The sequence below is a fragment of the Neoarius graeffei genome, chromosome 15 (assembly GCF_027579695.1).
Source record: "Neoarius graeffei isolate fNeoGra1 chromosome 15, fNeoGra1.pri, whole genome shotgun sequence".
NCBI lineage: Eukaryota > Metazoa > Chordata > Actinopteri > Siluriformes > Ariidae > Neoarius > Neoarius graeffei.
Genome location: NC_083583.1, coordinates 76,686,775 through 76,701,010, shown reverse-complemented (window position 1 = coordinate 76,701,010; position 14,236 = coordinate 76,686,775).

Below are 14,236 nucleotides of genomic sequence, written 5' to 3'. Positions count from 1 at the left end.
AATGCCCATGATGGACTAATTTGTCTCAACCAAAATCAGGGTCTTCAACAGCAGTGCTTTGACTATGAAATTAGAGTGTATTGTTGTGGATTTCCAAAAGGGTGTCCAACATCACCACCACCAACAACCACACCAACTACAACACCAACTACACCAACAACAACGCTGACGACAACATCAACAACAATAATGACTAAAACTACAATACCTACTACAACAACTACAACACCACCACCTACAACACCAACTACAATATCACCAGCAACACCAACAACAATCAAACATTGCACGTTTGAGTGCTCTTGGTCTGACTGGATGGACTTTGGTCCTCCTACAACTGGTCCTAATGGTGGTGAAATTGTTCCAGTGAAGAGGATAAGTGAAAATTATCCTAATGTCTGTTCCACCCCAACAAAAGCTGAATGCAGAGCAAAGCTCTACCCTGGTCTTTTGCTTTCACAGTTGGGTCAGGTAGTGACATGTAATCACCAAGATGGACTAATTTGCCTCAACCAAAATCAGGGTCCTCAACAGCAGTGCTTTGACTATGAAATTAGAGTGTATTGTTGTGGATTTCCAAAAGGGTGTCCAACATCACCACCACCAACAACCACACCAACTACAACACCAAGTACACCAACAACAACGGTGACGACAACATCAACAACAATAATGACTAAAACTACAATACCAACTACAACACCACCAATGACAACTACTACAACAACTACAACACCACCAACAACAACACCAACTACAATATCACCAGCAACACCAACAACAATCAAACATTGCAAGTTTGAGTGCTCTTGGTCTGACTGGATGGACTTTGGCCCTCCTACAACTGGTCCTAATGGTGGTGAAATTGTTCCAGTGAAGAGGATAAGTGAAAATTATCCTAATGTCTGTTCCACCCCAACAAAAGCTGAATGCAGAGCAAAGCTCTACCCTGGTCTTTTGCTTTCACAGTTGGGTCAGGTAGTGACATGTAATGCCCATGATGGACTAATTTGTCTCAACCAAAATCAGGGTCTTCAACAGCAGTGCTTTGACTATGAAATTAGAGTGTATTTTTGTGGATTTCCAAAAGGGTGTCCAACATCACCACCACCAACAACCACACCAACTACAACACCAACTACACCAACAACAACGCTGACGACAACATCAACAACAATAATGACTAAAACTACAATACCTACTACAACAACTACAATATCACCAGCAACACCAACAACAATCAAACATTGCACGTTTGAGTGCTCTTGGTCTGACTGGATGGACTTTGGCCCTCCTACAACTGGTCCTAATGGTGGTGAAATTGTTCCAGTGAAGAGGATAAGTGAAAATTATCCTAATGTCTGTTCCACCCCAACAAAAGCTGAATGCAGAGCAAAGCTCTACCCTGGTCTTTTGCTTTCACAGTTGGGTCAGGTAGTGACATGTAATGCCCATGATGGACTAATTTGCCTCAACCAAAATCAGGGTCCTCAACAGCAGTGCTTTGACTATGAAATTAGAGTGTATTGTTGTGGATTTCCAAAAGGGTGTCCAACATCACCACCACCAACAACCACTCCAACTACAACACCAACTACCCCAACAACAACGCTGACGACAACATCAACATCAATAATAACTAAAACTACAATACCAACTACAACACCACCAATGACAACTACTACAACAACTACAACACCACCAACAACAACACCAACTACAATATCACCAGCAACACCAACAACAATCAAACATTGCACGTTTGAGTGCTCTTGGTCTGACTGGATGGACTTTGGCCCTCCTACAACTGGTCCTAATGGTGGTGAAATTGTTCCAGTGAAGAGGATAAGTGAAAATTATCCTAATGTCTGTTCCACCCCAACAAAAGCTGAATGCAGAGCAAAGCTCTACCCTGGTCTTTTGCTTTCACAGTTGGGTCAGGTAGTGACATGTAATGCCCATGATGGACTAATTTGTCTCAACCAAAATCAGGGTCTTCAACAGCAGTGCTTTGACTATGAAATTAGAGTGTATTGTTGTGGATTTCCAAAAGGGTGTCCAACATCACCACCACCAACAACCACACCAACTACAACACCAACTACACCAACAACAACGCTGACGACAACATCAACAACAATAATGACTAAAACTACAATACCTACTACAACAACTACAATATCACCAGCAACACCAACAACAATCAAACATTGCACGTTTGAGTGCTCTTGGTCTGACTGGATGGACTTTGGCCCTCCTACAACTGGTCCTAATGGTGGTGAAATTGTTCCAGTGAAGAGGATAAGTGAAAATTATCCTAATGTCTGTTCCACCCCAACAAAAGCTGAATGCAGAGCAAAGCTCTACCCTGGTCTTTTGCTTTCACAGTTGGGTCAGGTAGTGACATGTAATGCCCATGATGGACTAATTTGCCTCAACCAAAATCAGGGTCCTCAACAGCAGTGCTTTGACTATGAAATTAGAGTGTATTGTTGTGGATTTCCAAGAGGGTGTCCAACATCACCACCACCAACAACCACTCCAACTACAACACCAACTACCCCAACAACAACGCTGACGACAACATCAACATCAATAATAACTAAAACTACAATACCAACTACAACACCACCAATGACAACTACTACAACAACTACAACACCACCAACAACAACACCAACTACAATATCACCAGCAACACCAACAACAATCAAACATTGCACGTTTGAGTGCTCTTGGTCTGACTGGATGGACTTTGGCCCTCCTACAACTGGTCCTAATGGTGGTGAAATTGTTCCAGTGAAGAGGATAAGTGAAAATTATCCTAATGTCTGTTCCACCCCAACAAAAGCTGAATGCAGAGCAAAGCTCTACCCTGGTCTTTTGCTTTCACAGTTGGGTCAGGTAGTGACATGTAATGCCCATGATGGACTAATTTGTCTCAACCAAAATCAGGGTCTTCAACAGCAGTGCTTTGACTATGAAATTAGAGTGTATTGTTGTGGAGTTCCAAAAGGGTGTCCAACATCACCACCACCAACAACCACACCAACTACAACACCAACTACACCAACAACAACGCTGACGACAACATCAACAACAATAATGACTAAAACTACAATACCTACTACAACAACTACAACACCACCACCTACAACACCAACTACAATATCACCAGCAACACCAACAACAATCAAACATTGCACGTTTGAGTGCTCTTGGTCTGACTGGATGGACTTTGGTCCTCCTACAACTGGTCCTAATGGTGGTGAAATTGTTCCAGTGAAGAGGATAAGTGAAAATTATCCTAATGTCTGTTCCACCCCAACAAAAGCTGAATGCAGAGCAAAGCTCTACCCTGGTCTTTTGCTTTCACAGTTGGGTCAGGTAGTGACATGTAATCACCAAGATGGACTAATTTGCCTCAACCAAAATCAGGGTCCTCAACAGCAGTGCTTTGACTATGAAATTAGAGTGTATTGTTGTGGATTTCCAAAAGGGTGTCCAACATCACCACCACCAACAACCACACCAACTGCAACACCAAGTACACCAACAACAACGGTGACGACAACATCAACAACAATAATGACTAAAACTACAATACCAACTACAACACCACCAATGACAACTACTACAACAACTACAACACCACCAACAACAACACCAACTACAATATCACCAGCAACACCAACAACAATCAAACATTGCACGTTTGAGTGCTCTTGGTCTGACTGGATGGACTTTGGCCCTCCTACAACTGGTCCTAATGGTGGTGAAATTGTTCCTGTGAAGAGGATAAGTGAAAATTATCCTAATGTCTGTTCCACCCCAACAAAAGCTGAATGCAGAGCAAAGCTCTACCCTGGTCTTTTGCTTTCACAGTTGGGTCAGGTAGTGACATGTAATGCCCATGATGGACTAATTTGTCTCAACCAAAATCAGGGTCTTCAACAGCAGTGCTTTGACTATGAAATTAGAGTGTATTGTTGTGGATTTCCAAAAGGGTGTCCAACATCACCACCACCAACAACCACACCAACTACAACACCAACTACACCAACAACAACGCTGACGACAACATCAACAACAATAATGACTAAAACTACAATACCTACTACAACAACTACAATATCACCAGCAACACCAACAACAATCAAACATTGCACGTTTGAGTGCTCTTGGTCTGACTGGATGGACTTTGGCCCTCCTACAACTGGTCCTAATGGTGGTGAAATTGTTCCAGTGAAGAGGATAAGTGAAAATTATCCTAATGTCTGTTCCACCCCAACAAAAGCTGAATGCAGAGCAAAGCTCTACCCTGGTCTTTTGCTTTCACAGTTGGGTCAGGTAGTGACATGTAATGCCCATGATGGACTAATTTGCCTCAACCAAAATCAGGGTCCTCAACAGCAGTGCTTTGACTATGAAATTAGAGTGTATTGTTGTGGATTTCCAAAAGGGTGTCCAACATCACCACCACCAACAACCACTCCAACTACAACACCAACTACCCCAACAACAACGCTGACGACAACATCAACATCAATAATAACTAAAACTACAATACCAACTACAACACCACCAATGACAACTACTACAACAACTACAACACCACCAACAACAACACCAACTACAATATCACCAGCAACACCAACAACAATCAAACATTGCACGTTTGAGTGCTCTTGGTCTGACTGGATGGACTTTGGCCCTCCTACAACTGGTCCTAATGGTGGTGAAATTGTTCCAGTGAAGAGGATAAGTGAAAATTATCCTAATGTCTGTTCCACCCCAACAAAAGCTGAATGCAGAGCAAAGCTCTACCCTGGTCTTTTGCTTTCACAGTTGGGTCAGGTAGTGACATGTAATGCCCATGATGGACTAATTTGTCTCAACCAAAATCAGGGTCTTCAACAGCAGTGCTTTGACTATGAAATTAGAGTGTATTGTTGTGGATTTCCAAAAGGGTGTCCAACATCACCACCACCAACAACCACACCAACTACAACACCAACTACACCAACAACAACGCTGACGACAACATCAACAACAATAATGACTAAAACTACAATACCTACTACAACAACTACAATATCACCAGCAACACCAACAACAATCAAACATTGCACGTTTGAGTGCTCTTGGTCTGACTGGATGGACTTTGGCCCTCCTACAACTGGTCCTAATGGTGGTGAAATTGTTCCAGTGAAGAGGATAAGTGAAAATTATCCTAATGTCTGTTCCACCCCAACAAAAGCTGAATGCAGAGCAAAGCTCTACCCTGGTCTTTTGCTTTCACAGTTGGGTCAGGTAGTGACATGTAATGCCCATGATGGACTAATTTGCCTCAACCAAAATCAGGGTCCTCAACAGCAGTGCTTTGACTATGAAATTAGAGTGTATTGTTGTGGATTTCCAAGAGGGTGTCCAACATCACCACCACCAACAACCACTCCAACTACAACACCAACTACCCCAACAACAACGCTGACGACAACATCAACATCAATAATAACTAAAACTACAATACCAACTACAACACCACCAATGACAACTACTACAACAACTACAACACCACCAACAACAACACCAACTACAATATCACCAGCAACACCAACAACAATCAAACATTGCACGTTTGAGTGCTCTTGGTCTGACTGGATGGACTTTGGCCCTCCTACAACTGGTCCTAATGGTGGTGAAATTGTTCCAGTGAAGAGGATAAGTGAAAATTATCCTAATGTCTGTTCCACCCCAACAAAAGCTGAATGCAGAGCAAAGCTCTACCCTGGTCTTTTGCTTTCACAGTTGGGTCAGGTAGTGACATGTAATGCCCATGATGGACTAATTTGTCTCAACCAAAATCAGGGTCTTCAACAGCAGTGCTTTGACTATGAAATTAGAGTGTATTGTTGTGGAGTTCCAAAAGGGTGTCCAACATCACCACCACCAACAACCACACCAACTACAACACCAACTACACCAACAACAACGCTGACGACAACATCAACAACAATAATGACTAAAACTACAATACCTACTACAACAACTACAACACCACCACCTACAACACCAACTACAATATCACCAGCAACACCAACAACAATCAAACATTGCACGTTTGAGTGCTCTTGGTCTGACTGGATGGACTTTGGTCCTCCTACAACTGGTCCTAATGGTGGTGAAATTGTTCCAGTGAAGAGGATAAGTGAAAATTATCCTAATGTCTGTTCCACCCCAACAAAAGCTGAATGCAGAGCAAAGCTCTACCCTGGTCTTTTGCTTTCACAGTTGGGTCAGGTAGTGACATGTAATCACCAAGATGGACTAATTTGCCTCAACCAAAATCAGGGTCCTCAACAGCAGTGCTTTGACTATGAAATTAGAGTGTATTGTTGTGGATTTCCAAAAGGGTGTCCAACATCACCACCACCAACAACCACACCAACTGCAACACCAAGTACACCAACAACAACGGTGACGACAACATCAACAACAATAATGACTAAAACTACAATACCAACTACAACACCACCAATGACAACTACTACAACAACTACAACACCACCAACAACAACACCAACTACAATATCACCAGCAACACCAACAACAATCAAACATTGCACGTTTGAGTGCTCTTGGTCTGACTGGATGGACTTTGGCCCTCCTACAACTGGTCCTAATGGTGGTGAAATTGTTCCTGTGAAGAGGATAAGTGAAAATTATCCTAATGTCTGTTCCACCCCAACAAAAGCTGAATGCAGAGCAAAGCTCTACCCTGGTCTTTTGCTTTCACAGTTGGGTCAGGTAGTGACATGTAATGCCCATGATGGACTAATTTGTCTCAACCAAAATCAGGGTCTTCAACAGCAGTGCTTTGACTATGAAATTAGAGTGTATTGTTGTGGATTTCCAAAAGGGTGTCCAACATCACCACCACCAACAACCACACCAACTACAACACCAACTACACCAACAACAACGCTGACGACAACATCAACAACAATAATGACTAAAACTACAATACCTACTACAACAACTACAATATCACCAGCAACACCAACAACAATCAAACATTGCACGTTTGAGTGCTCTTGGTCTGACTGGATGGACTTTGGCCCTCCTACAACTGGTCCTAATGGTGGTGAAATTGTTCCAGTGAAGAGGATAAGTGAAAATTATCCTAATGTCTGTTCCACCCCAACAAAAGCTGAATGCAGAGCAAAGCTCTACCCTGGTCTTTTGCTTTCACAGTTGGGTCAGGTAGTGACATGTAATGCCCATGATGGACTAATTTGCCTCAACCAAAATCAGGGTCCTCAACAGCAGTGCTTTGACTATGAAATTAGAGTGTATTGTTGTGGATTTCCAAAAGGGTGTCCAACATCACCACCACCAACAACCACTCCAACTACAACACCAACTACCCCAACAACAACGCTGACGACAACATCAACATCAATAATAACTAAAACTACAATACCAACTACAACACCACCAACGACAACTACTACAACAACTACAACACCACCAACAACAACACCAACTACAATATCACCAGCAACACCAACAACAATCAAACATTGCACGTTTGAGTGCTCTTGGTCTGACTGGATGGACTTTGGCCCTCCTACAACTGGTCCTAATGGTGGTGAAATTGTTCCAGTGAAGAGGATAAGTGAAAATTATCCTAATGTCTGTTCCACCCCAACAAAAGCTGAATGCAGAGCAAAGCTCTACCCTGGTCTTTTGCTTTCACAGTTGGGTCAGGTAGTGACATGTAATGCCCATGATGGACTAATTTGTCTCAACCAAAATCAGGGTCTTCAACAGCAGTGCTTTGACTATGAAATTAGAGTGTATTGTTGTGGAGTTCCAAAAGGGTGTCCAACATCACCACCACCAACAACCACACCAACTACAACACCAACTACACCAACAACAACGCTGACGACAACATCAACAACAATAATGACTAAAACTACAATACCTACTACAACAACTACAACACCACCACCTACAACACCAACTACAATATCACCAGCAACACCAACAACAATCAAACATTGCACGTTTGAGTGCTCTTGGTCTGACTGGATGGACTTTGGTCCTCCTACAACTGGTCCTAATGGTGGTGAAATTGTTCCAGTGAAGAGGATAAGTGAAAATTATCCTAATGTCTGTTCCACCCCAACAAAAGCTGAATGCAGAGCAAAGCTCTACCCTGGTCTTTTGCTTTCACAGTTGGGTCAGGTAGTGACATGTAATCACCAAGATGGACTAATTTGCCTCAACCAAAATCAGGGTCCTCAACAGCAGTGCTTTGACTATGAAATTAGAGTGTATTGTTGTGGATTTCCAAAAGGGTGTCCAACATCACCACCACCAACAACCACACCAACTACAACACCAAGTACACCAACAACAACGGTGACGACAACATCAACAACAATAATGACTAAAACTACAATACCAACTACAACACCACCAATGACAACTACTACAACAACTACAACACCACCAACAACAACACCAACTACAATATCACCAGCAACACCAACAACAATCAAACATTGCACGTTTGAGTGCTCTTGGTCTGACTGGATGGACTTTGGCCCTCCTACAACTGGTCCTAATGGTGGTGAAATTGTTCCAGTGAAGAGGATAAGTGAAAATTATCCTAATGTCTGTTCCACCCCAACAAAAGCTGAATGCAGAGCAAAGCTCTACCCTGGTCTTTTGCTTTCACAGTTGGGTCAGGTAGTGACATGTAATGCCCATGATGGACTAATTTGTCTCAACCAAAATCAGGGTCTTCAACAGCAGTGCTTTGACTATGAAATTAGAGTGTATTGTTGTGGATTTCCAAAAGGGTGTCCAACATCACCACCACCAACAACCACACCAACTACAACACCAACTACACCAACAACAACGCTGACGACAACATCAACAACAATAATGACTAAAACTACAATACCTACTACAACAACTACAACAACAACTACAATATCACCAGCAACACCAACAACAATCAAACATTGCACGTTTGAGTGCTCTTGGTCTGACTGGATGGACTTTGGCCCTCCTACAACTGGTCCTAATGGTGGTGAAATTGTTCCAGTGAAGAGGATAAGTGAAAATTATCCTAATGTCTGTTCCACCCCAACAAAAGCTGAATGCAGAGCAAAGCTCTACCCTGGTCTTTTGCTTTCACAGTTGGGTCAGGTAGTGACATGTAATGCCCATGATGGACTAATTTGCCTCAACCAAAATCAGGGTCCTCAACAGCAGTGCTTTGACTATGAAATTAGAGTGTATTGTTGTGGATTTCCAAAAGGGTGTCCAACATCACCACCACCAACAACCACACCAACTACAACACCAACTACACCAACAACAACGCTGACGACAACATCAACATCAATAATAACTAAAACTACAATACCAACTACAACAACTACAACACCACCAACAACAACACCAACTACAATATCACCAGCAACACCAACAACAATCAAACATTGCACGTTTGAGTGCTCTTGGTCTGACTGGATGGACTTTGGCCCTCCTACAACTGGTCCTAATGGTGGTGAAATTGTTCCAGTGAAGAGGATAAGTGAAAGTTATCCTAATGTCTGTTCCACCCCATCAAAAGCTGAATGCAGAGCAAAGCTCTACCCTGGTCTTTTGCTTTCACAGTTGGGTCAGGTAGTGACATGTAATGCCCATGATGGACTAATTTGCCTCAACCAAAATCAGGGTCTTCAACAGCAGTGCTTTGACTATGAAATTAGGGTGTATTGTTGTGGATTTCCAAAAGGGTGTACAACACCACCAGCAACACCTACAACACCACCTGCAACATCACCAACAACGACTCCAAAATCAACTACACCACTAACTACAGCAACAACGCCTAAAACTGCAACAACAGCATCTCCAACATTTCCTGTCATAACTGCCTCCACATCAAAACCTGTTACAGCCCATCAGTGTCATTGCATTCTTAATGGAACTCCAATCCCACCAGGTATCTCATTAAACCTTTAATTTTTTTTTCACCTACATTATAAAAAAAAAGTCTGTTTCAATTTCCTCATTTGTATTTTGCCATAAACCTTTTTCATATACCTGCTACATCCAGGTGTGCAGATTTACAATGTCAGTGACCTTGATGGATGGTGCTTTGTTGCAACTTGCAATCAGACAGAGAACAATAAATGTGAAGTTCATAAACATAATTATTCCTGTCATTCAACTACACAAGCACCAACCACAAACCACATACGACCCTGTGACAAGCCACCTCTCAAGGTAATTCAGAGAAATTATCCTCCTTCCCTCCCTTTCCATTTTTATTTCAACAAATCATTTAATTACTTTTTACAATGTTCTAATAGAGCTTTAACTTTGCTTCTAATGTCTTATTTCTCTAATATTTATTTTTAGATTATATTAAACATTAAATCATTATTATATTAAATATTTGACTCACAATTTTCACCATGTAAAACATATGTTTCATATTGTTAATGGTTCAAGTCATATTAACACTATGTAATCCACAAAAGCGTTTAAGACTAACTTGTAATAATCTACTCTCATGATGCACTTTAAACCAGGGCTTTGACCCGGTTCAAGGAACGAAAACGAAAACCGGGAACTTTTTCTATTTCACATGGAACAGAAACGAAACCAGAAACTTTATTATTTTTTATGTTCCGGAACAGAAACGCTTATTAAAAATAATGGTAACTGGTTAATACCGGTTTTTATTTCGTTCCTCAAAGTTCCCGTAGCCTACAAATAAAAAAGTCATTCTTCTCCTGCGCAAGTTTCCATTACCTGCTGGGGTTCACTTCCTGTGTGACGTTCGCTGACTGAATGGAGAGAGCGGGAAGGTGGACTGCTATCACGTCTCCATTACTGAGTGTCTGAGCAAAGAAGAGCCTGAATGTTGCAACCTCCCTATTGGCTGTTTGTAAAAATGTATCAGTTGTTGCCCTTCCCACGGGAATCATCGCGGGCTCGAGAGACGAGACCTGACGAGTTAGTTCGTTGGTAGCAGAACAAAATGTCTGGACACAAATCGGGTTTTCAGAAAAGGAAAGAAAATAAACGGAGGGTTGAAAATACAAAAAAGGAGGCAGAAAATGCAAAACGAGTTTTAAGGTAGGACAAATGGTTACTTTTCTGAGGCAGCCCGCCATGGCTGCAGGCTTTCAGTTGTGTCATTGAATGGTTACTTTTCTGAAGCAGCCCGCCGTGGCTGCCTGCAGGCTTATTTATTATAGCCCATTTAGTTAAAATAGTTGATATAAAATGTTTATAGTTATAGTTATGTGATGGTTGTCCTGATTTAGACTAGTGTTTTTTTTTTGGGGGGGGGGGTTGCGCGATGTTGCACCCGGGTCCAGATTAGGGCAGAACCGGCCCTGGCTACATTTCAGGTGTAGTTTGTTTTATGAATGTATGTACTTGCATAGATGTGTACTTGGTCTTCCAATATGGCGCCTAACAAAATCTCGCGGCGCGGTGACGTCATGCGGTAGCCCTCTATAGGGCCTGACTAGCCTTTGGTAACACGCTAAACGAATTATCTTTCATTTTTGGCACTTTTTCTGTTTGTGTAGATGGGAAGACATACTGAGAATCCAAATCGCCAACATTTGAAATAATAATTGTTTTGAATTATTTCTTGTCTTATTTAATGAAGGTTGTAATAGAATTAGCCTACATTTGGCTTAAGCTGGATGAGACAGAGACATAACTTTATAGCCATTTGTTAAACCACTGACAGGGAACGTAATTAACCGTTCCGGGAACGAAATTTTTTTTGTTCTAACCGGTTCGGGAACGTCTATTTAATGGTGGAACCCAAAACCGGAAACGTTAAAATTCCGTTTTTGTTCGGAACGAACCAATAGGAAAAAAATTCTGGTTGAAAGCCCTGCTTTAAACACATTTTATAATGAAACATTATTATTTACTGCTCTTAATTTTCCTTATAAATTATCCAAATAGGTTTTGTATTATTATTATTATTATTATTATTATTGGTGCAAATTTAGTATTTAAAATGTGAAATTGGTCAAGCATCACCTGCTATTTCTGCTCAAATTTATTTCTTCTCTTTGGATAGACAATGAATTCAGAACATTATGATTTATATCTTCTTATTGTCTCCAAGCTTTAACATATTTGCAAGTCTAATCATCATTTATTTTCAGCATGGAGAGACCATACCAGATGGAAAATGCTCCAATATTACATGCAACAATGGAATAATCATACATGAGCATATGAAATGTGAGGATACACCTGTGCCTGTTTGTGTAAACAAACTCCCACCACAGAAAGTCACTGATGAGTCTGGGTGTTGTTCCAAATATGAATGCCAGTGTGAGTAAACTGTGCTGTTTACCTTTTTCATTTACTGCACATCATTTTATATCATAACTCTTCTCAACAGCATTAATAATATATTAGTTATGTTGTACCTTCTTCAGGCATATGCAGTGGCTTTGGAGACCCACATTACATCACTTTTGATGGAAAATACTACCCATTTCAAGGAAATTGCTCCTATGTCCTTGTCAAAGAGATAAATGCAAAATACAACTTCAGTGTCATTATTGACGATGTCTACTGCGACTCTGAAGATGGTCTCTCCTGTCCTAAATCACTAACAGTGTACTACAAATCCTTTGAAATTTTCATGACACAGAAGATTGCTAATGGAACTGTCATAAATCTGGTAACTAATATAATAATTTCTATAGTTCAATAGCATATTGATTTACTAAATAAATCAACTCTAAACATGCATCTAAATAAAACATACAGTGGGGCAAAAAAGTATTTAGTCAGTCACCAATTGTGCAACTTCTCCCACTTAAAAAGATGAGAGAGGCCTGTAATTTTCATCATAGGTATACTTCAACTATGAGAGACAAAATGAGAAAAAAAGAATCCAGAAAATCACATTGTCTGATTTTTAAAGAATTTATTTGCAAATTATGGTGGAAAATAAGTATTTGGTCAATAACAAAAGTTTATCTTAATACTTTGTTATATACCCTTTGTTGGCAATGACAGAGGTCAAACGTTTTCTGTAAGTCTTCACAAGGTTTTCACACACTGTTGCTGGTATTTTGGCCCATTCCTCCATGCAGATCTCCTCTAGAGCAGTGATGTTTTGGGGCTGTCGCTGGGCAGCACGGACTTTCAACTCCCTCCAAAGATTTTCGATGGGGTTGAGATCTGGAGACTGGCTAGGCCACTCCAGGGCCTTGAAATGCTTCTTACGAAGCCACTCCTTCGTTACCTGGGCAGTGTGTTTGGTAGTCTGGCTAACGCGACTGCAAAGCTCTACGAGCTATTGGTCTGGCCAAGATATTAAGCCCAACCATTTCCTAAAGCGCGTGGTTGACCCGCCTCCCTGAAATGCCTCAGTTTGCTACTGGTCGAAGCCAGAAAAGGCTGTGACGAAGCTTAAACCAATCACATCACTCTTTCCTCTGACGTATGCGATGTGACGGGGTTAACTGGTAGATTAAACCATAGGCATCCTATTATTAAACTCTTATTGAAGCTGGTCAGGAGCAAGGCGAAAATGTCCTTCCTCTCAATAAATACCTCCAGGTCTGCTCTTTGCTCCGTTTTCAATGAGAACTTCCCGTTGAATGCTTTCAATACAGCATTCGTGAATGAAGCGCTTCCGGCATAGATTCTGTAAACAATCTATGGCTTCCGGTTGCAGTTCTACTACGTCAGTGCCTTGAACACGCCTCTACCCAGGGCCGTTGGAGATGCTCAAAGTTGATTGGTTCCCGATTTTTCGGGAGCTTGGAAGAGCTGTAGATAGCTTGCCTGGCCAGACTAAGCTCGCAACAGGCCCTCGTGTTACGTCACGCTTAGGATGGGCGGGCCCAGGCTATTTGTTTGGGATCATTGTCATGCTGAAAGACCCAGCCACGTTTCATCTTCAATGCCCTTGCTGATGGAAGGAGGTTTTCACTCAAAATCTCACGATACATGGCCACATTCATTCTTTCCTTTACACGGATCAGTCGTCCTGGTCCCTTTGCAGAAAAACAGCCCCAAAGCATGATGTTTCCACCCCCATGCTTCACAGTAGGTATGGTGTTCTTTGGATGCAACTCAGCATTCTTTCTCCTCCAAACACGACAAGTTGAGTTTTTACCAAAAAGTTCTATTTTGGTTTCAT